We start from the raw sequence: 21,015 nt of genomic DNA, 5'->3' as shown, positions 1-21,015 counted from the left end.
CCTAAAGATACCTGCAGATTTCAGGTGATGGGATGGAGAACCATTTAACATGTCAATGGACAGCAAAAGAAAGCCAGAGTAATCATACTTATATTGGACAAACTAGATTTTAAATCGAAGACTGTAATAAGAGATGAAGAAGGGCATATATCATAATAAAGGGGTCTATAGAACAAGAAGATCTAACAATTGTAAATATTTATGTCCCCAATCTGGGAGCACCTCAAAATATGAATCAATTTTTTAAATCAATTAATAAACATAAAGAAACTCATTGAAAATAATACGATAATAATAGGGGACTTTAACACCCTTCTTACATCAATGGACAGATCACCTAAGCAGAAGATATCATCCCCACTTTCTAGACTTAAGTAACTTCTCTGAGGAAGTTACTACTTAGTGATGGAGTTGGGATATGAGTTCAAGCCAGCTGACTCCACATCCAAACCTCTCAAGTTGGCTGTGATTAGCACAACTGTAAGTAAAAGAAGCAGAATATTTAAAATATTCTCTAGGCAAAATTGCTAGGAAAAAATCAATACTATGAAATTTAAGAGGAATGAATGTCAATTTGTCTATTAGATTAACATGAGTCAATTATACAAAGGCTGGTTGAGGAAGGCCTGGCATGTCAGAGTCCCTTGGGATCACCTCAGATCCTGCTGGCCTCACCTCTGATATCTGCTCCTGGAACAGCACATATCCCTAGGGGCATTATAGGCCACTTTGGGTAACAGCACCTAACTTAGAGAGCTCACCTTTCTGCCCTGAGATGCCTAAGAATCACACTGGGAAAGAGACTGCTCAGGTTACCTGCAGTAGCAGCTGTCAGTAGTTTCATTGTGAGCAATTCTGATGAACATTCTATAGCCTCAGATGGTTTGGTAAGATGCAGTCCCTGATGTCCACAGCATGAACCATTCCAAAGGGCACCTTTGATTGGCTTTTCCTTTCTCTCCATTTCATGCTCCTAGGTTCTCACCCTTGGTCCCTGGAATTATCTCCAGAGACACCCTCTGCACACAAGTTCTTGTCTCAGACTCTACTTTTAGAGAAACCCAAGTGTTTTGTTTTGAACTGCTATAACAAGAATACCGTAGACTAGGTGACTTAAACAACACTTATCTCTCACAGTCCTGGAAGCTCAGAAGCCCAAGATTGAGCCATCGCAGATTCAGTGTCTGGTGAGAACCCCCCTACTGGTTCACAGAGAACTGTCTTCTCACTGTATCCTCACATAGTGGAAGGGATGAGGGAGTTCTCTGAAGTCTTTTTCAATAAGGGCTCCAATCCCATTTATGAGGATGCTACCTTTATGTCCTAATCACATCCCAAAGATCCCATCTCCAAATACCATCACACTGGGCACGAGGTTTCAACATAGTAGTTTCAGGGAGGCCCTGACCCTCAGTCTATTGTACCAGGCGAAGACACTGGCCTGGCAGTAAATCATGTAAAAATTCTATTTTAATAGATGATAAATTCCACGGAAGAAAGGAATGGGATATGGTAGAAATAAATAAGGAGAGAGGAAAAGAAGGGAGAGGAAAAGAGAGAAGAAAAGAGGGTGGGAGTGAGGAAGGAAAGAAGGGAGGCAGGAATGGGCATAAAGCATTACCATCTGAAGCCCTGGAACAGATCAGTTGGCAGTGCCACCTACAATTCTCATCATCCACAGAGGCTCAGTCTTCCTCATGTTAGGGCTCTTTGAATCATTCTGTGGGTACTGGCAGGGTTTGATTGACACCCCCCTCCTGGAAACACACACACATAACTTCCCGGACCCAGTGATTTGGTACCCTGACAATGCCACTCTTCAGCTCTGTGCCCAGCCCTGTGCAGCATTCACAGGCCAGAACTCCCACCCTTATCAAAGGATGCTTGGCTGGGCACTCCTGGATTGACTCAAGATATTTTCCATTTACTTTGTTTGCTTGTTTTTATTTATTTATTTTTACTTCTGGGGTGTTTTACAAAAGGATCCTATGTTGCATCCATTTGGATGGATCCTTTATGAGATCCTTTATGGATATAATAATCTATGGGAATAAAGCTAAGCATATCTTGGGTATATATGGCATCTCTCTTTCTAAATGCTTGATGTGCCTTCACTCTGTGATCTGTTTTACCCTCATGACAACCCTGTGGAGTGAGCCAAAGCAGACAGCACACACATCAGAATCTAGCCCATCCGGTTTCCAATGCTTCTAGTAGAAAGCTTAAGAGACATTTCAACTGCATCATAGGCACTTTCCAAGTCTTGCAACTTCTAGACTAACAGATCATTTGTCTGATTGTTTTCTTTGCTTTTGGGTTCTTTCCAAAGTTAATTACCAACCTTAATTAGTTCTAGTTATGAGATCTCCAAGACTACGTTCTTTGCAAATATACACTGCTTTATTAAGTAAGTCTAAATATTTACAAAATCTTCCAATCTATTACTTTGGCTTCTTTGATAATGGCTATTTTTATCTCTTTATAAAAGGAAACATTGACGGAGAGACATCCAGCCTTATTGCCCAAAGCTTGTAGGGAACAGAAGAACCTCTTACCTGCCCTTATTTTGTCTTCTGTGATTTATTTTTCATTGGAGCCTGTGTGGGCAGGAGAGGTTGGAGCAGAGTGAGACAGGCAAATTGCCATGGTGATAGAGGTGGTGGGTGTATCAAAGATAAGGAATGGGCTGAATTTGTAAGTATAAGTGAAGACCACATGACATTTTCCAACACTGATGGCTTTGTAGTACCCAAAAATGAGAAAATGTTTTTAAGGTACCCCAAAATGACCTGTTCCTGCCCAGGTCTCTCAAGGGTGCCTTGACTGTGCCTACACACTACACCACTCAACCAAGACTCTGAGCCATTTGTCTGAATCTGAAATTATTTCCCCATAGATGTTTAGAGACGACTCATGGGTATGCTCACTTCAGTAAGAAAATTGGTCCATAGCTTAACTGCTGTGTTTCTTAGCTAAGGTCTTTGGATGAACTCCAAAGCAATAAATCATCACATGTGCCAGGAGAGAATTTTTTGTGATAGTTTGATCTATCTATTTGACCCTTATATATGCTGGCATATAATAACAATAATAGTAATGGATACCTTGCATTTGTATACCATTGTACGGGTTACAAAGTACTTTGTACCTTGGACTGACCTATTAATGTAGAATGGTATAGGAAGCTTCTTTCTCAGGACTGGAAATGGAGATAAATAGGTCAAATGAGGGTTATCAGTAAATGCTAAAAAAATTGCAGAGCATATTATTTGGATGGAGGTCGAGAGCATGAAGAGTCATAGAGAACCAAGTGAAAGTTAAAAGATAGGAAAAAATTATGAATAAGCAGAAGGAAGTACAGACAATATATACAGGGTACAGTGGTCGCAAACTCAAATACCTTCATCTGAATGAAGTGAATGGGTGAATTTGCAACTATATGACAATCACACAGGCTTTGCCAAAAAATATTCATATTCAAAATTTGGTCTAAATGCCGAGCTAGCCAAATAAAGCACTTCTCCAGGCCACTTCTTGGCCTCCATCTTCTAAATCCTGGAGGATATGGAGGGAAGAAGCCAGTCAGCATGGAGAGAGCAGTGGGGGTGCCAAGAGAAGAGCAAGGTCACAGAGAACAGGTACCATGACGTCAAGATCATGTCACTTGTGTGTGAGAGAAGAGCAATGAAGAAATGGCCAGAAGGGATTCTACAGTGCCCACTGTCCTTTGGGACTCTGCTTTCCCCCAGTCAGCCCACACATGACCCCTCAATAAATGCCTTTTCTGCCAAAGAGTGAGAGTTTCTCCTTTATAGTCTGAACAGCCTTACAGAGATGGCCCACGTGCCTTTTTGATTTTCACAAAACCCTCATAGTGGAGGATGGGAAATCGGGGCTCCTGAGTCTCGTCTAATGCTGCTTTCTTTTCTTTTTTTTTTTTTTTTAATGCTGCTTTCAATATCCCACACCACCTTTACCTTTGGCATGAGATGACTGAGAAGCAAGCGTAAATGTGTCCTCCTAGTGTGGGATTACATTCTAAACCTACTTGATTCACAGTGGCCCTGAGATCATCCCTTTTCAACCCCTCAGAAAAAATGTGCTCCATAAAGAGGAATTGGCGGTGGTCCTCCCCTTGCTGAGAGTTCCAGTCTGTCTCAAACTCACCCAGTTCAGTCTTCAAAAAGCCACAGAGAGAGGATCTGAACACCCAAATATGTCATCATGCGAAGAATATAAAGTAAATACGTGAAATAATACAGCCATACATTCACTTAAATAGTGCTAATAAATTGTTAGGCTTGGCAGGAAATGGGAAACAGCTAATAGAATAATGAAGAGTTTGTTTACTCCTGGAGCAGACTGAAGTGATGTGCCACGTAACCGCCCCCCCCCCCCGCCCCCGCCAGCCAAGAACCCCGGCTAACAGGCTTGCTTGGGGGTGAGGTGAGCCCCGGAAACTCCTGCTTTCTACATTTTAAAGCAAGTGCTGTTGAACGAGGCCACGTGATGTGATGAGCACTGGGTGTTACACACAACTGATAAATTATTGAACACTACCTCTGAAACTAACGATGTACTATATGTTGGCTAGTTGAATTTGAATGAAAAAAAAAGCAAGAGCAAGAGCAATTGTTATGCTAGGACTGAGGGGAGCAACAGGGCGAATAATCCACACAATCAGAGGACCAGGGAGGGGAAGGGGATGTGACCTCTGGAGGTGGTCAGGTCTGGATTCAGGAACAGATCGGTGGAGCAGGAGTGGGCATCAGACCCAAAGGAAATTAGTCGAGAAGTTACCAACCAACCTATTGGGTGTGCAGCCTTGCAAGTCAACTCAGCCCTTCTAAGTCCCAATTTTTCTTTAGTAAAATGAGAAACAGCAATACCTAACTCAAAGGCCTAGCGCAAGCACCGTATGCGGTGTGAGAGCCCGCAGGTGAAGCATGGTGCCCGGGGCTCGGAACATTCCACGGCTGTCAGTTATTGCAAACAGGGTGCCAAAGGCACAGCTACGTAGCCCAGAGGCCAAGGATCCATGTTCTTTTTTTTTTTTTTTTAATTTTTTTTTTAATTTATTTATGATAGTCACACAGAGAGAGAGAGAGAGAGAGGCAGAGACATAGGCAGAGGGAGAAGCAGGCTCCACGCACTGGGAGCCCGACGTGGGATTCGATCCTGGATCTCCAGGATCACGCCCTGGGCCAAAGGCAGGCGCCAAGCCGCTGTGCCACCCAGGGATCCCGGATCCATGTTCTTAAGGCCAAACTAGGAGGGCATATTTTTCCAAGCTCTAGTCACCATCGGAGTGAAAGAGAAGCCCACTAAGTCTATGTGGGCAGATCCCAGGACCAGCCACAATTCGCTTCTTCAGTCATTCGGGAAACAAAATTCACTCCTGCATTAAAGTAGAGAAAGAAACCTAATTACTGTGAAAAATGATAAAAACTTACATCCGTAGGATAATGTTTTATTTTGTAATGAAAATTAGAACAAGTAAATCATCTTTCTATTTGGTTAGGAAAAAAAAAAATCACAACCACATGTTGAGGATATAGGGCAAGATGCACAGTACACACCAACACCCCTGCACTGACCTGTAGGTCGTTAGAAGTTCATGCTGACGACGTGGCCGGTGCATCAGTGTGCCCCGGGAGAGACCTACCGGGCCCGCTGTGAGTGACATGCACCTGTTCCCCATGTTCCCCTCGCCTTGCGGCAGTATGACATAGGGGAGATTAGAGGCCGAGAGATTACTTACTTAGAGGGCTATGTTTTTTTGTTAGGATTTTCAATTTTAAGGTTCTCAAAGGCAGGAATCGTATCTTGTTCATGTTCTCTAGGGTATATTTATGGATATCAATTGCCAAATTAAAGAAATCTTGGAAATAAAAGATGTACAGTTATTCGTTGTAATAACCTTAGTTTTCAGGAGACATTTTCTTTCTTCGAAGTGCTATATGATCTTGAGCCAGGTGTTCATATAGCCCAAGGTCAATTTGAGGGCTAGGTTTTTTCAGCTTGCTTCTGGTGGTTCCAAGTAAGGCAAAGAAACTGGACTAGGAATGGGGGATTTGGCCACCTTGGCCCCCACGCTCTCTCTGCTCTGGCCCAAGGCTAACCCGTCACTCCATGTGGTAATGGAGGCAGGCAAGCCTGGGAGGCTGGGCGAGGGGAGAGGCTGGGCATCTTCAGACCTCCCTGGAGGCCACTTTCTTTTCAGCCTATTTGTGTTCTTCAGATTCTTTAGAGCTGTGGCTCCAGACCCCCCAAGAAATAGCCTCATAAAGTGCTGGTTAGCACTGGGTATAAGGAGGACTGACGATATTTTCTCCCTTCTCCCTGACACAAACAGTAAATGGCTCTGTCAGGAGATAATATCTAATGCCACATTATTGTATCTTGGAACTCAGATACTATGATCGTTCTTATGTCTAACACACAGCAAGAACACATGGAAACGAAAATAAATGCTTCTAATTAGCAAACGAAAATACATCTGAGCCAAGTGAGTGCTGTCAGCTGTTTAAGAGGCCTCCTTGGCCTCTGGGGCTGCCCATGACAGATCAAACCACCTAAACACATTCTAACCACAAAAGGGATGAGATTTTTCAGACTCTTAGCCACAGAATGGCTTTTTAGTTCACTCTGCAGAAGATTTTTTTCCCTACTTGTAATAAATGAGTTTAAGACGAAATCAAATTTCGATACTTATAAAAAAAATCAGCCAGTACAATTGATAGCACAGTTTAAGGAATGAAACACTTTTGCATGGAAACAATGATTCATGAACTGCTCTTCCCTACAGGAGATGAAGCCATTTGGGCTTTCCTCAGAGATGCTTATATTACTGGCAACGTTTAAAAAAACTTCATTATATAGAGAAAATTCCAGCCTTCAATTTTTCTTCTTGAGAGGGTTCAGTGGTTGCTTTGGTGTATGTGTGTCTCTTGGTGAGTGTGTGTGTGTGTGTGTGCATGCACGCACACACACACACGCGAGTGTTTCATAAAATTAGATTCTAGCAAAGGGAAAGTGCATTTATGCAAAAGCAATTCATCAACCACTTCTGTGCTCAGAATTCACCGAGGTAATTTAGATACTTTAATGGCAAGGTAGTTTAGGTAGGTAGGAGGCGATGTCCCCTCCCCCATCTGACTGCTATGGTAATAGAAAACGTGTGCTCTAAATGAATCTTTTCAGAAAAGTAATTCTAGTTTTAATTATTTATCCACTACCAAATATAAAATATAATTACATAGCCAATGTCCATGGGAGCAAAATCCACAGCCCAGTATAGAATAGGAGAGCTTTCTGCTTTTAGAAATTTTCCATTTAAAAAAGAAGATATTACAAAAATAAGATTAGCCAAATGCAGCTTTTAGTGCTAATCTGATTTTCATGATGTTAGTGTTTAGCAAGAGTCCACTGCTTGCTCAAACACAATGGCTCCAGAATTTGCAGTGTTTTTACCATGGCCTTGACCTTTATGATGTCAGACATATATTACTTCTCTGCTATAATTTACTATTGACATCATGGATTAAATTTGTTGTTTCAGCTAATGTAACTGAGCAAGCAAGGTAGATTGTGAAACCAAAGCCAGCTACTGAAATACGAGGGTTGTCAAGTATAAATTTACAAAAGATATTCAGACTGGGTGTGGAAGACAAAAATAAATGGACAAAGAAGCTGTTTTTGACAGACTGCAAGGGGCTAGAGACTTCAACTTGAACATTGTAAATCCAAATGTCACGAAACACTGCTGCAGAGTGAGAGACACGTCTATTCCTCAGGAATATAAATGGTGATGGGAAACCAAACTTTCAAGACACTGTGCATTTGTGAAAAGTATATCCCTGCTGCCTGGTAACAAACTCACTGATCTCTTCTTCCTCCGCTCCTACCCAGCTTGGAAATCGTTGCAAGTCCCTACCCTAGAACTGGCAATGACCACAAAGCCAGCATTCCTTAGGACACCACTTGGATGAGAAACCCAGGCTATATTCCCTAACGTAAGCTATGACTGGTCTTCCCGTCTCTGACAAATAATGTTTTAACACCAAAATTTGAGTGGCTTGAGAGTGGATAGTGTAACCACTGAAACATTGTGAAGGTGCTCCATCATCAGCACTGCGACTCCAAGGGAAAATAACTGAGCCTCCTCCACGCCTGGTCTCAGAACAATGCCTGGCCTGCCAGGCTGTGTCTGTAGGAGACTGCTCTCGTAGTCAGGCTTTCCTTGTAACCTTCCTACTGTTGTATTTTCCCAGATACCCTGCAAGCTAACAGCATTTCAGAATAACTGAAATCAGAACACAAAAAATGTGGGCTACCAGGATAGATTGATGAGTAGAGAGCAAAAGAACAGAAGACTAGGAAGTAAAATGTTTTCCATATCACAGCTTGTTATTATGGAAAATGCCCATTTGGATTTCTTAATCTAGTCCAGAGTTAGACTAGATCTTATGGATGGTATTCAGTGGTCATGCATTTGGGGCATTTTTAAGAGGATAGAGAGCTTGGGGTTCCTTTTGTTCCTATAAAGTCACTTAATAACGTGTTATCCAGACTTTTCTATGGAACGTTGGAGAATACCATTCATGTCCATGAGTCGAAAATACAATGAGTATTTACTAAATAACACATAGTACTTATGCTGTACTGGGCCTTAAAATTACATAGTCACCATTACAAATAGATTTTGCCCTCAAGTTTCTAGTCCAATATCCATGTGTGTCTATGTGTAAGAGGGAAAAATGCAGATTCTAAGAGCAATTTCAATGTGGGAAAATGAGGACATGAATATATTCTTTGCTTCTGGTCCAAATTATGCCTTTAAATACGCTATTAAAAGCCTCAAATGGGGCCAGACAGTATTTTCAGGTAGATATGAAAAGAAATGACACAGAAAGCTCCTATCTACATCTATTTTGGTTAGCCATGGAGATGCCACGATTGAGAATGGGGTGAACTTCAGAGACCCATCACCATTTTGGGTGTGAGAATCCTGGAAGGAAGATGTGCTACAAACCTGATGCAAAAAAAAGGAACCAAGAGCCCCTTGATCTGACTCCAGATGCAACCTTAGAGACATTGACAACCCCCAAAGGAAGCTCTAACTTGCCTAGACCTCTCGACACCTCTTTATATTAATTTGCAGGTGACTGACCACAGGTTAAAGGGACACCCTCCAGAGCTCCTTCTCTTGGTGTAATTCAGAAGCCCATGGTCCCTTATCTCCTTGATTTTCAGGGCTACGTGGGTGGGAAATTTTATTGTAAAAAGTTGTTGGCTTAATTATTCTTGAAGAAAGTACTCTATTTCTTCATTTAGAAAAATACTTCCTTTGTTTAGGAAAATCAACTTTTACTTTGCCTGACCCTAGCACTTAGTTAACATCCCATCTCCTATTTTCATGAGCTATTTATGTTGGCTTCTAGCCATGTGTATTAATTTATCTCTGTTTTCCCCCAGGCCAGTGAATTTGTTGGGATGTGTTCAGCTACATTAAAAAAAATCAAATACAGTTTAGCCAATATTTTCTCATTTGTCTTAAAGTTCACAAGTAATAATGTTAATAGTTGGTGTGGTCACTTTAAATCATCAAGGGCCAGCCTCCTTCCAGCTCCTTGCTCTGCCGCCTTAACACATGGCTTTCACCCTCCTGGTTTCACAAAGGAAGGAGAAAAAGACAGAGAAGTAGGAAGAAGTGGGGTCTTTTTCAGAAAAGGAAGACTTTCCCAGGAATCCTCTGCAAAACTCTACTTGGTCAAAATTAGGTTACTCTTAACTGCAAACAGGAGTAGAAAACACAGGTGTTGTCTGGGTATGATGCCACCATGAACAAAGAGTAAGAGTCTGTGAGCAAGGAGAAAGGAAAGGATCGGAGATTAAGTACACAGCAGATTGTATGTATATGGAAGCTGCAGCAACACACCTAGTGACTCTGCCACATGTGTTTGTTGAAATGAATTCTAGATGATGCAAAGACTTTGAGATTGCTCTCAATTTTTCTAACACACACACACACACACACACACATACGCATACACAGAAAAGCCCTCCATATGTGTTTTTCTGAAGACTGGGAAGATGATAGACTTTCCAGATGCTCCTGTATAAATAGTAAAGTCCTTTGGACATTTTCTTATTTGCAATATGACAAACACACTGGACCTTGAGGAGAAAACTTGGTTTTGGAACTGATTTTGCCATTTTTCCTCCCTGGGCTTCAGTTTTCCAAATGGTTTCCCTGCCATCTTCTACAGCTACAAGTCCATTCTCTACCCAGTAGATACACATATCTCCACTGCTCAAAATCCCTGGATTGAAATCCAAAGTTCTCAGGATCTATCCTCATCTATGTCTCCTACTTCATGGGGTACTACTCTCCCCTTTGCTCATTTCACTTGGTCGCACTGGCCTCCTTTGTTTCATTAACTATGTCAGGTTCTCTGTTGGCCTGTGCTCTTGCTGTTTCTCTGGAATGCTCTTCCCCAAGGTCTTCAGTGACTAACTCCCTCTTATTGTTCAAATCTCAGTTCAGATGTTGCCTCCTAGCAGTGATATCTAAACTACAATTTTCTACCTGAACCCTATTACATCATTTATTATAGAACTTTGTTTTCTCTTTAGAGAATGTACCTTGGCCCTTAACTTGATCATTTATCTGTTTATTGTTTGCCTCTCACTGAGCATGTAAATTTCTTGTGAATAGAGATCTCCTCTATCTTAACCATCATGGGTAATTATGGCATAGTTTCTGTCAAGTACACTTCCAACAAATAGTGTTCAGTGAATGAATGAAGCAAGAGAGTCTCAGACTTGATCTCACAGTTCCCTTCCAACTCTAAAACCCTATGACTTCCATCACCCAGGGCAACTACATGCATGAAATGAGCTTATGTTATGTGAGTGTTGAAGTCAGGAAGCAGTACACTAATGTTAAGGCTATTTTAAAAATAGTGTAATTTAGGGCGATTTGTAAACTGTTAAACAAAAATTGGCTCTTTGAACAGTGTTTACAAAACAAAGCTGGAAATGATAAAAATTAGATCCAGAGCAAATGAACCATTTTGAAAAAAAGTGTTTTCTGAAAAGGTGATATTCTGGAAAATAATACCAACTGAGCAATTTTTTTCCACAGTCACCTCTGTAGAAAGTAATATTCTTCCCCTATCCTATAATATTTGAGGAAGTTCTATTTGCAAGTCATTTCTAAAGGGCAGCAATTTATTTGGTATTAGTGACTCTATGACCTGCAGACCCCACTCGGTGAGATCATATATTTCTGTAATATCTGCCAGATATGATATTGCATTGATGTGAGTTCAAGATTACAGAAGACATACCCATTTGAAAACTTTCATTGGCCCAGTTGTGTTTCCAGATGGAGTAGAGCAAGAAATGGAACCCAAGAGTCTGCCTAGATGTTCTTTAGTTGTGTGCCAGAATCAGCTGGATCCAGCCAATACTTAGTTTTAATGATAGAACAAGCATGTATTCCCAAGCACTGATTTGAAGCAGTCACCTCACTTCACGTGGGCATTCGTGTCACCTTAGTTTAGGGAACTTTGTTAGGAATACCAGGACTCATGTCATGTCACTCTTCTATATCTAAATAGTCAATGGCTCCTCTATCCCCTATCTCCCTCACTCAGGGCCCCACAACATGGCCCAGTCTAATTCCTAAGCATGTAATCTCTCTGCTCCTATTTGCAACCACTATATTTCATCCAAACTGAATTGAATTTTTCAGAAAACGTCTGATACTTTCTTACCTGTCTGGCTTTGCCCCGCATACCCAATTCTTGAGGTTCCCCTTCCTCAACTCCCATCATCCCCACTATAAAAAAAAATTACCTGTTTCTTAAATCCTACAATCCCCTGCCTGGAAGTCATCTCGCCATCCTCTTTGTATTTAATTATAATAATTATGGTTTACATTTATTGATATCATGCACCAGACACTGTTCTAAATGTTTTTTTGTTTTTTTGTTTGTTTTTTGTTCTAAATGTTTTGTATAGTTTATCCTATAGCCCTCAGATATGAGATAAGTATACGAGATAAGTACTATTGTAATCCCACTTTCCAGATAAGGATGCTCCACCCAGGGGCACGTGGGTGGCTCAGTGGTTGACTGTCTGCCTTTGGCTCAGGTCGTGATCACGGGGTCCTGGGATCAAGTCCCAAGTTGGGCTCCCTATATGGAGCCTGCTTCTCCCTCTGCCTGTGTCTCTGCCTTTATCTCTGTGTCTCTCTGAATGAATGAATGAATAAATAAATAAATAAATAAATAACATCTTTTTTTGAAAAAAAAGAAGATGCTGGACTAAAAAGGAGTTATGAACTATGAATACAATGAGTACATGTGTTGACTCAAGAATAGGCATATGATCTCTAGAGCCAGTGGTATGCATGTGCCAGTTCAAACCAGCTTGAGAGAACCCACGCTAATATCTCCTTCCAACTCTGCATTCAGTGATGTCATATTGGTGGCTTAAAATAGGCTGTAGCAAGAGTATCTACACCATGGAAACAGGCATGAGCTACAAAGCAGTACAGCCCTCATTTTATTCCAGATCAATTGTTAGACATTTACCAGTATAGCACTGTCTGGAGCTCACCTTCTCAACCATTACATCAACCTACCTCACCTATTTGTGTGTTTAAGTATTATTCTCACTAGATTGTGAGTTCCTCCAGGCAAGGGACTATGTCATACTTATTTATATCTCATGCTTTCTGGGCACGCTGCCATCCTTCTCCTCAATAAGTATGTGATACAGTTATTGGAAGGATTCGTAATTCATTGCCAAAGTAGCTAATACCAGTATTTTATTTTGAGATGAAAAAAGTAGTAGTGGCTGTTCTAGTTAAACCAAAAGTGTCCTCACTTTTAAAAATATTATATATTTTACATATTTACGTATTTATTATAAGGGACTGACTCGTGTGATTGAGAAGGCTGAGAAGTCCCAGGATCTTCTGCAGGCTGGAGATCCAGGAAAGTCAGTGGTGGAGTTCCAGCCAAGTCTAAAGGCCTGAGAACCAGGAGAACCTGCAGCATAAGTTCTAATCCAAATCTTAAGGCCTGAGAATGGAAAACTTATCAATAGTGTTTAAGTCCCAGTCTGAAAGCAGAAGATTGATAACTCCACTCAAACAGTCAAGCAGAGAGAGGAAAATTTCTCCTTTTCTCTCTTTTTGTTCTATTCAGCAGAGGCCTGGCCACATTCAGGCAGTCAATCTGCTTTACTCAGTTTAAGGATTCAAATACTAATCTCTTCTCTAAACACACACACACACACACACACACACACACACACAGAAAGAGAGAGAGAAATAATCTTTAGCTGGATTACTGGACATGCTGTGGCCCATTCAAGTTGGCAAATAAAATTAACCATTACACTGACCAATAAATAAGAGGGATGCTGGGTAATGACTTGCTTTTCTCTGACCTCCTCGGACCTCTGGGATGGACCCTAAAGCATCTCATCTGATCCCAAGAACTGCACCCTTCAAGAGTCCTCACTGCCAAGCCCTGCTCCGCCCCCCGCAACACCCCTTAGCTCAAACCCCTTAGATAGTGACCCCACCTAGGTCATGTCTGAGATTACTGTGCCTCTAACATTGGGTAGATTAAACTACTGACTTCTCCCAGGAAGGGGCCTGTCTGCAGGCTTCCCATGGTCACTTAGTATCTGTCTACCCCACATGCCCAAACTTGCTCTCCTGCCCCTACTGGGGGCTCGCAGCACACTGCATGACAGGGACAGTGCTTTCTATTGTTTTGTTTTGCTTTCTGACCAATCTTAAGCTCCTTAAAGGCAAATATTGCATTTTTCAAATACTGTCCTGTTGCACTTAGCACAGTGCCCGCCCCAAAGCAAGGATTGTCTGAGAATAAAAGAAATGGCACCATATCAGAAGATAGCCGGTGTTCTGAAAGCCTCGAGAGGCACTTAAAACAATGGAGGAATTTGTGGCAGGAAAACGTCTACCTACAGCAGGAAATGGCATGATCCAGAGGGTTTTACCTTGTTTAATTAACACTCATAATATTTACTGCGTACCAGGCAAGATTCTTTGCACTTTTTAGGATAATAACTCATTTTTAATCTTGAGGAGACAAATAGGTTAAACTACTTGCCTGCAGTCAAACAGCTGAGTTGCACAATCAAGCTGTGTAGCAAAAGAGTCCTACTCTAGACAGGACCTGATGCTGCTTTTGTGAACCAGGCAGTTATGAGGGAAGCCAGCAGTCAGGCCAATGAGCCAGAATCAAGTTTGGGGAACAACTTCAAGACCAGGAGCCAGAGAGGCAGAGTGCTAGGGAGGCTTGGGAGACAGAGCTCTGATTGAGGCAAAGATGCCAGACTGTTCTCACCAAACACATCTTGATGCCAATCTCATTCTCCCTGGAGAATAGAAAGGCAACTGATCCATCCTTGGTATACTGCTTGGTGGCTAGGAACAGGCTCTGGGGGTGGATAGCCCTAGCTCTGGATCCCATTTCCACTGCTCAACAGCTGCTAGGCTTGGACAAATTATTTAGCCTCACTGAGCCTCAGTTTCTACCCTGAGGGATTGTTATAAAGACTGAACTTGGGAAGGACTTACTAAATGTTGGTTAATATTGTTATCACTGTTGTCACTCATCTCAAATCCTCTTTGACTTTATCTGAGCTGATGCAGCAAATATAAAATTTGTAATTGGCTCCTATATTATGTCCGGCCCTGGTTTTGGGCCAAGTATATCTTCATATAAGGAATTTATTAATTCTCAATTTTTGTGCGTGTGCTTACTGTGTGTATGCACCAAGAACTATCTTAGATGCTTAAGAGACAAAGATGAATAAAGCACTTTGTGCATTATGGTAAATAAAAATGTAAAAAGAAAAAAAAGACTTAGAGATCGCTGTAATAAATGGTATCCCAGTGATATAAATAAGAATAATGGGGAACAGAGTGCCAGCTGCTTGGGAGGGGCCTAGAATCTTCGTAGTTGAGCTGAGTCTCGAGGAGTGAGAAAGACCTTCTAGATGGTAGGGAAAGGGGGTGGCTAACATTCCCAAGGAACGTGCAGAGTGAACAAAAACATAGAGGGACAAATTATTTGGCTTGGTTGTGTGTAGGGTTGTAGCAGGAAATGAGTTTGGAAAAGGAGGCAGGCATCAGATCCTGTGGACAGTAGAACAGTGCTGAGGGATTTTAGGTAGAGGAAATGATGGGATTTAATTTGTATTTTAGAAAGATTATTCTGGCAATAGTTTTAAAAATTGATTAATAACATAATCTCACCTTCAGTAAAAGCTTTAGTGATTTGCATATGCCAATCACAACATTTTGCCCCAACCATGAATCTCCTGTACTCTAAATTCCTTAATATTTTTATGTTAGCTGCCTTTTTTTCCTCAAAATTATTATCACAAGCTTAAGTGGAAAGTCAGTGTTATTTGTCTTAAAAGTGAATAAAATGGAAGGAATATTAACAAAACAGTATTACAAAATTCAATCTAGGTATTTTCCAAAAGTATTGAGTTCTAAAGGCTTCTAATTTTGCTTTTAATGCTTTCAAAGTAGCTTTGCTAGGATGCTCCCCCAGAAAAGTTGTAGTGGGCAGAGAGATGGGTAAAGTAGAGTCAAGGGAGTTAAATAAGCTGCAAGTATAAAGTGGGAAAAGTAGAAATAAAGAAGGCAGAGGTAAAAAGACAGTTCAAGGCATGGGGGGTAAGGGATAGGAGATTTTCACATGGACTATATTTTCACACACCTCTGAACCTTTGCTTATGTTGAAATATCCATCCCAAACCCTCCAGTGCCCTCTTTCTCTCACCCAAATTACTGTTCTCTCCCACTTGTTTCCACAAAATTGTTTTTGTAGTTAGTATATCTCTGTAGTCCTTGACAGTGACGTTGTGTGCTGCAAAGCTTTGTATTTTGAGGCTTTGGCAGTTGCCTACAGTGAGTGTGGAAAATGTTAAGTTGGAAAAAAAATAACAACAACAACAAAAAAAAAGAAAAAAATAACAAGTGTCAGATGGATGTTAAGGATATACTAGCACCAACATAAGACTTTTTCTTGATCCAATTAGATAAACTGGGCAAAGAACAGAAAAGACAGTAACTGTCTAATCACATGATCCATGTTATGAGCCCAAATTGCTTGGAAGCATCTTACACTTTGGGAAAACATGAATTAGAGTAGAGGATTTATAACTTTTTTCATCAGGACCTATAGAAGAAATACATTTTATGTCTAGAACCAATAAGAATAGGAGCATGGGTGCTCACGCACATTCACACACACACACACACACACCACTGGAGGAAAGAGCATCAGTAGTCACCCCTACTCTGTGCAGTGTGCTGCAGTATGCTTTATCCCATCCTGTTGTCTTTCCTTTTCTTCTTCTTTTTAAATGGTGATGGGGGGATGCTAAATTGATGTCACCATCCACTAGTGGCTTGTGAAAAATCTCATACTTTGAATATCTCTGAATTAAGGGAAGATGGGCTGGAGTTAAGAAAACCACAGATAAGGGACGCCTGGATGGCTCAGTGGTTAAGCGCCTGCCTTTGGCTCAGGGCATGATCCTGGAGTCCTGGGATCGAGTCCCACATCGGGCTCCCTGCATGGAGCCTGCTTCTCCCTCTGCCTATGTCTCTCCCTCTCTCTCTCTCTGTGACTATCATAAATAAATAAAAAAAAATTTAAAAAAATAAATAAAATCTTAAAAAGAAAACACAGATAAGGCTATTGTAACCATTTATGCGAGAAATGGTGGGTCCTACTGGATGCTAGTGGCAATAGAAATGTATTAGAAGTGAAATTGATGGTGTGATTATACTCACCTTTAAAAAGCTGTAACAGGGCAGCCTGGGTGGCTCAGCGGTTTAGCGCCTGCCCCTGGCCCAGGGCCTGATCCTGGAGTCCCGGGATCGAGTCCCACATCGGGCTCCCTGCATGGAGCCTGCTTCTCCCTCTGCCTGCGTCTCTGCCTCTCTCTCTCTCTCTCCCTGTGTCTCTCATGAATAAATAAATAAATTTTAAAAAAATAAATAAATAAAATAAAAAGCTGTAACATTTAACATAGAGGGTGGAATTTATAAGTCCATTTATTATGTGTTAGTTTAATGTGAATCACATTCCCTAGCAATTGGACAACTTTGGGTGACTTTTGAGGGGAAAGTAGAACTTCTGGAAAATGGCTAGTGGCATCAACCTTCCAAAGCAACTCATTTAATATGCAGCAAATCTGACCATGTTGGGCTTTTCTTTCTCTTTTTCTTTTCTTATGTTGGAAAGCATTCTATTTGCAAATTCCATTCACATCATGCTCTTCAAGAAATCTTCAACCGTGGATGCACTTGGGTCTTTAAGTCAATGCAGCGATTGTTGTCTTGGATGATAGCTTATTTTGTAACCCTCTCTCTGGTAGCCAAATGAGTGTGACAGTGATGAAATTAAAATTGTAATTACATTGTGCTCATAGTGTTTGTTCGAGTGAGACTTAATGACTGGGTTCCCTTGAGCAAATTGCAAAATATGAAAACGTTTCAAGGTTTAAAACAAGGAAAAATACATTTTCTTGAATGGCTCCGGAACGGCCACCTCTATTTTTACAAGTGTGGCTATAAAATAAACAATCTTCATCTTTAATTTACGTTGGCTACCACACCAAGATGCTTAGGTGTTAAGAAAGGACTGTACGACGATGCATTTGCCAGACAAAAAGCTTTCCCTGTTATTAATGACTGGTGGTGCCCCAGTGTAATCAAAGGCCACAGCTGCGGTGATATACAGCAGTGACAAACCTCAGGATCTTTCCTTCTCAATGCTAACCTAACAGCCAGCAGCCGAGAACTTCCAGTGCTGTATATCTACAAGATAAATAGCACAAGATATGAATATACGTATTGCTTACAGTCTTGAAAAGTATTGTTATATCCCCCTCCGCAATCATTCTAAATATGACGCAAGTGCATTTTTCACCATTTCAGTACAATGCTTGTTGTTTGTAAATGGCAATAGTTTTCCAGTGGAGATTTAAAACCCTCCAACTCTACCAGTTACTGCAGTCTGATTTGAAAACCGGTGCCTATGCTGCTGATGGTGTCAGTAGAACAGGTTTCCAGAGATTCATTACCCCTTTTACGTTGACAGGCAGCATCAAAAAAGGAATCACTTCAAGAATATACTAGAAATCATTTTTATTTTTACTCCTCGATCATGCCAAGATGATCTAAAGGGAAAACTGAGAGTCACTCATGATATGAATTTGACATGAAGGAATCTGTAAGAAGAATTCACTGGTGTTTTTATTTCCAGCTATTAAGCCATTTTTCCCCTCTCTCTCTCCTGCTTTGAACCTGTGACCAGTAAGTGCCATATTTTGCTTTGTTAGGAGTTCAAGAAATACATTTAATTGGGAGTTATGGCCAAGGTAAAACACAGACTAAATAACCAGCTTGAAAAGAGGTTAGCTTTCTGCACTTACTCAGGTGTGAATTCCTGTGGAAAAATTCTATAATCACTAATCAGGTTTCCATTAAAAATAAAGTGAACAAAACCACTGAATGGACAAAGCAAGGTCTTTTCCCAGATCAATAGCAAAGACACGTCCATGCACACACAGAGGAAGTCGGTGCAGCTCCATGACCTTTTCATGAACTTTCTGGGAGACGGAAAGATCATTCAAAGGGCAGAGGTCAGCATTCATGCTGGTCACAAACAAAAATCAGATTTAACTTCATATGAAGGATTCAGTGCTCTCACCTACTGATGCAAATTAAATACTATTATTGTACATTTTCTTACATTACCTATTGCAGAAGAAACTGCTTTTGTATTTGAAGCACGGATTAACATTTACTTACTAACTCCTATTATTTTGCTATTATTATCAAGCATCACCACATTAAAGTGGAGGTTTAAAAACTGGAAGACCTCAGTTAAGATGGGAATCTTCAGCTCATCAAGAAGAACAGATGCTCAAGATGCCCTCTCTGGGTGCTCCCCACACCAGCCTCAGGACACACAGCACAGAGAGAAGAGCAGGATTCCAGAACCACACTATGACATGAGTTAAGAAGAGAGCTTTAGTTAGAAATAGACTGCAGGGGCGTCTGGGTGGCTCAGACAGTTAAGTGTCTGCCTTTGGCTCAGGTCATGATCTTAGGATCCTGGGATGGAGCCCTGCATCAGGCTCCTTGTTTCCCCCTTCCTCCTGCCCCCCTACCTCTCCTCTTCACTCATGCATTCTCTCTCTCTCTCTCACAAATAAATAAATAAAATCTTTTTTTTTTTTTTTAAGAAAGAGATTGCATAGGCCAAGAGGGGAAACCTGAGTACTGCTTTTCTGTGGACACAGACTCACCACACAGAGAAAGAGACCAGCTCTTAATTTTTGCTCCAAATAGTTCTGTGCAGAAGATGTAACAGTGGGAATAATCAGGAATCAAGAGCATTTTACAAAAGAGTCATGTTTCAAGTAGCCGAGACTCAGATCAGCATCATTGTGAAACCCCAAAACTACACGGATTCCTGGGTGGAAGTTGTCCACACAGAAGTGCCAACTGGTAACATTTCTTGCCAGTGTTCTTCAACAAAGGGGAACCCAAATAGACCAAACTCCTTTAGAATCAGTTAGTGTTAAGGCCCTTTGGGGGGGCTTTGAGAAATCAAGCAAGTATCAGAATATAGGAATTCTACTATTCAGAAAAATTCAGTATCTTAGCTATCAATTAAGAAGGAAAGGCATTTTCAGGGGATCCCTGGGTGTCTCAGTGGTTTAGTGCCTGCCTTTGGCCCAGGGCATGATCCTGGAGTCCCGGGATCGAGTCCCACGTTGGGCTTCCTACATGGAGCCTGCTTCTCCCTCTGCCTGTGTCTCTGCTTCTCTTGCTCTCTGTATCTCTCATGAATAAATAAAAAAAAATCTTTAAAAAAAAAAAAAGAAGGAAAGGCATTTTCAGAGAAACTGATGCAACCACTAAAAGTCACAAATGGCTTTGTATCCCGCTATGGATGGTACATGGTAGTTCAAGGTTAGACAGTTCTGGAGCTTTTAATAAATGCACCTGTAACATATAAAGAAATCTGGATACTAATTCTCTTGTGCTCCAACATGTGTCCTAAAGACACTCATTATTCCTACCTGTCTGTGTTCTATTTTCCTGGGTACAGCATTTAATTTTCTTAGTTGACCTATGACGGAAGCAAATTTCAATACATCTTAAATCCATTTCTACCAGTAGTTATGATCTGTGAAACTTTAAATCTCAATATTTTGTGTTAAATTGGAAATTAGCTCTTGGGGAAAAAAGTTTATCTATGTGGGCATGTGGGAAGTAAGCTGGGCCTGGGAGGGTGGATGCATCCTAAAACCTGTAGAACTTGACATTTAGGGAAAAAAATTGGTAGAGGATTCCAGCTTATGCTCTTTGTTTTCCAGAAAAGAGATCAATGCTTGGTGATACAGTTTGTGTGACGGGGTAGGGGAGACCAATGAGAACAGAGGCAGTCCCTGACCATCAGAAGGGACTGTGGGTCTAGTGCTGGGGCAGGAGCCTAAAACTCCTCTGGAGATACAAGCTAAACTCTGGCTGCTGAACTGTGGGAAGGTAGAAGACAGACTGGGGCGGGCCCGTTAGCTCAGGTATAGATAACACAGTATCAGACATGGAGTAGCCACTTAGGCCTGGGAGAAAGAAGGTGTTTGGTTAAATACCCAGCTGCCTGGATTAGAATCCTGACTCTAACACCTGCAATATAAATATCCTTGGACAAACTAATTAACTTCTGTAGGGATTTGTTTATTCATCCATATAATGGGCATAATAATAGTAACTTCATAGGACCATATAATCATATGTAATATTACACTGAATGCTTTAAGCGCACTCTTCATCTACCCTCCATGACCCTCTGAGGTAGACACCTTTTATTTTGCATTTTAAAGCTGAAGAAATGAAAAAAAAAATAAAGTTGAGGAAATGGAGGC

At 41.1% G+C, this 21,015-nt stretch overlaps 1 long non-coding RNA gene across 2 annotated transcripts in view; it reads right to left on the bottom strand.

Annotated features, from left to right (window-relative positions):
* Positions 1-5,132: 5,132 nt before the first annotated feature.
* LOC111094289 overlaps positions 5,133-21,015 on the bottom strand; it is a 40,635-nt gene continuing 24,752 nt past the window's right edge. Inside the window, exon 3 of one of the 2 annotated variants that reach the window (XR_005384512.1) lies at positions 5,133-5,398. This is a non-coding gene — a long non-coding RNA (uncharacterized LOC111094289). Of the gene's footprint in view, positions 5,399-17,110; positions 17,894-21,015 lie in introns of those variants that run through there. The other variant, XR_005384510.1, reaches the window with a different exon arrangement.

Source organism: Canis lupus, chromosome 36 (genome assembly GCF_011100685.1).
Source record: "Canis lupus familiaris isolate Mischka breed German Shepherd chromosome 36, alternate assembly UU_Cfam_GSD_1.0, whole genome shotgun sequence".
In the NCBI taxonomy this organism is placed as follows: domain Eukaryota; kingdom Metazoa; phylum Chordata; class Mammalia; order Carnivora; family Canidae; genus Canis; species Canis lupus.
Note: the sequence above shows the minus strand (reverse complement) of the source record. Positions and strands in the feature narration are given on the sequence as shown.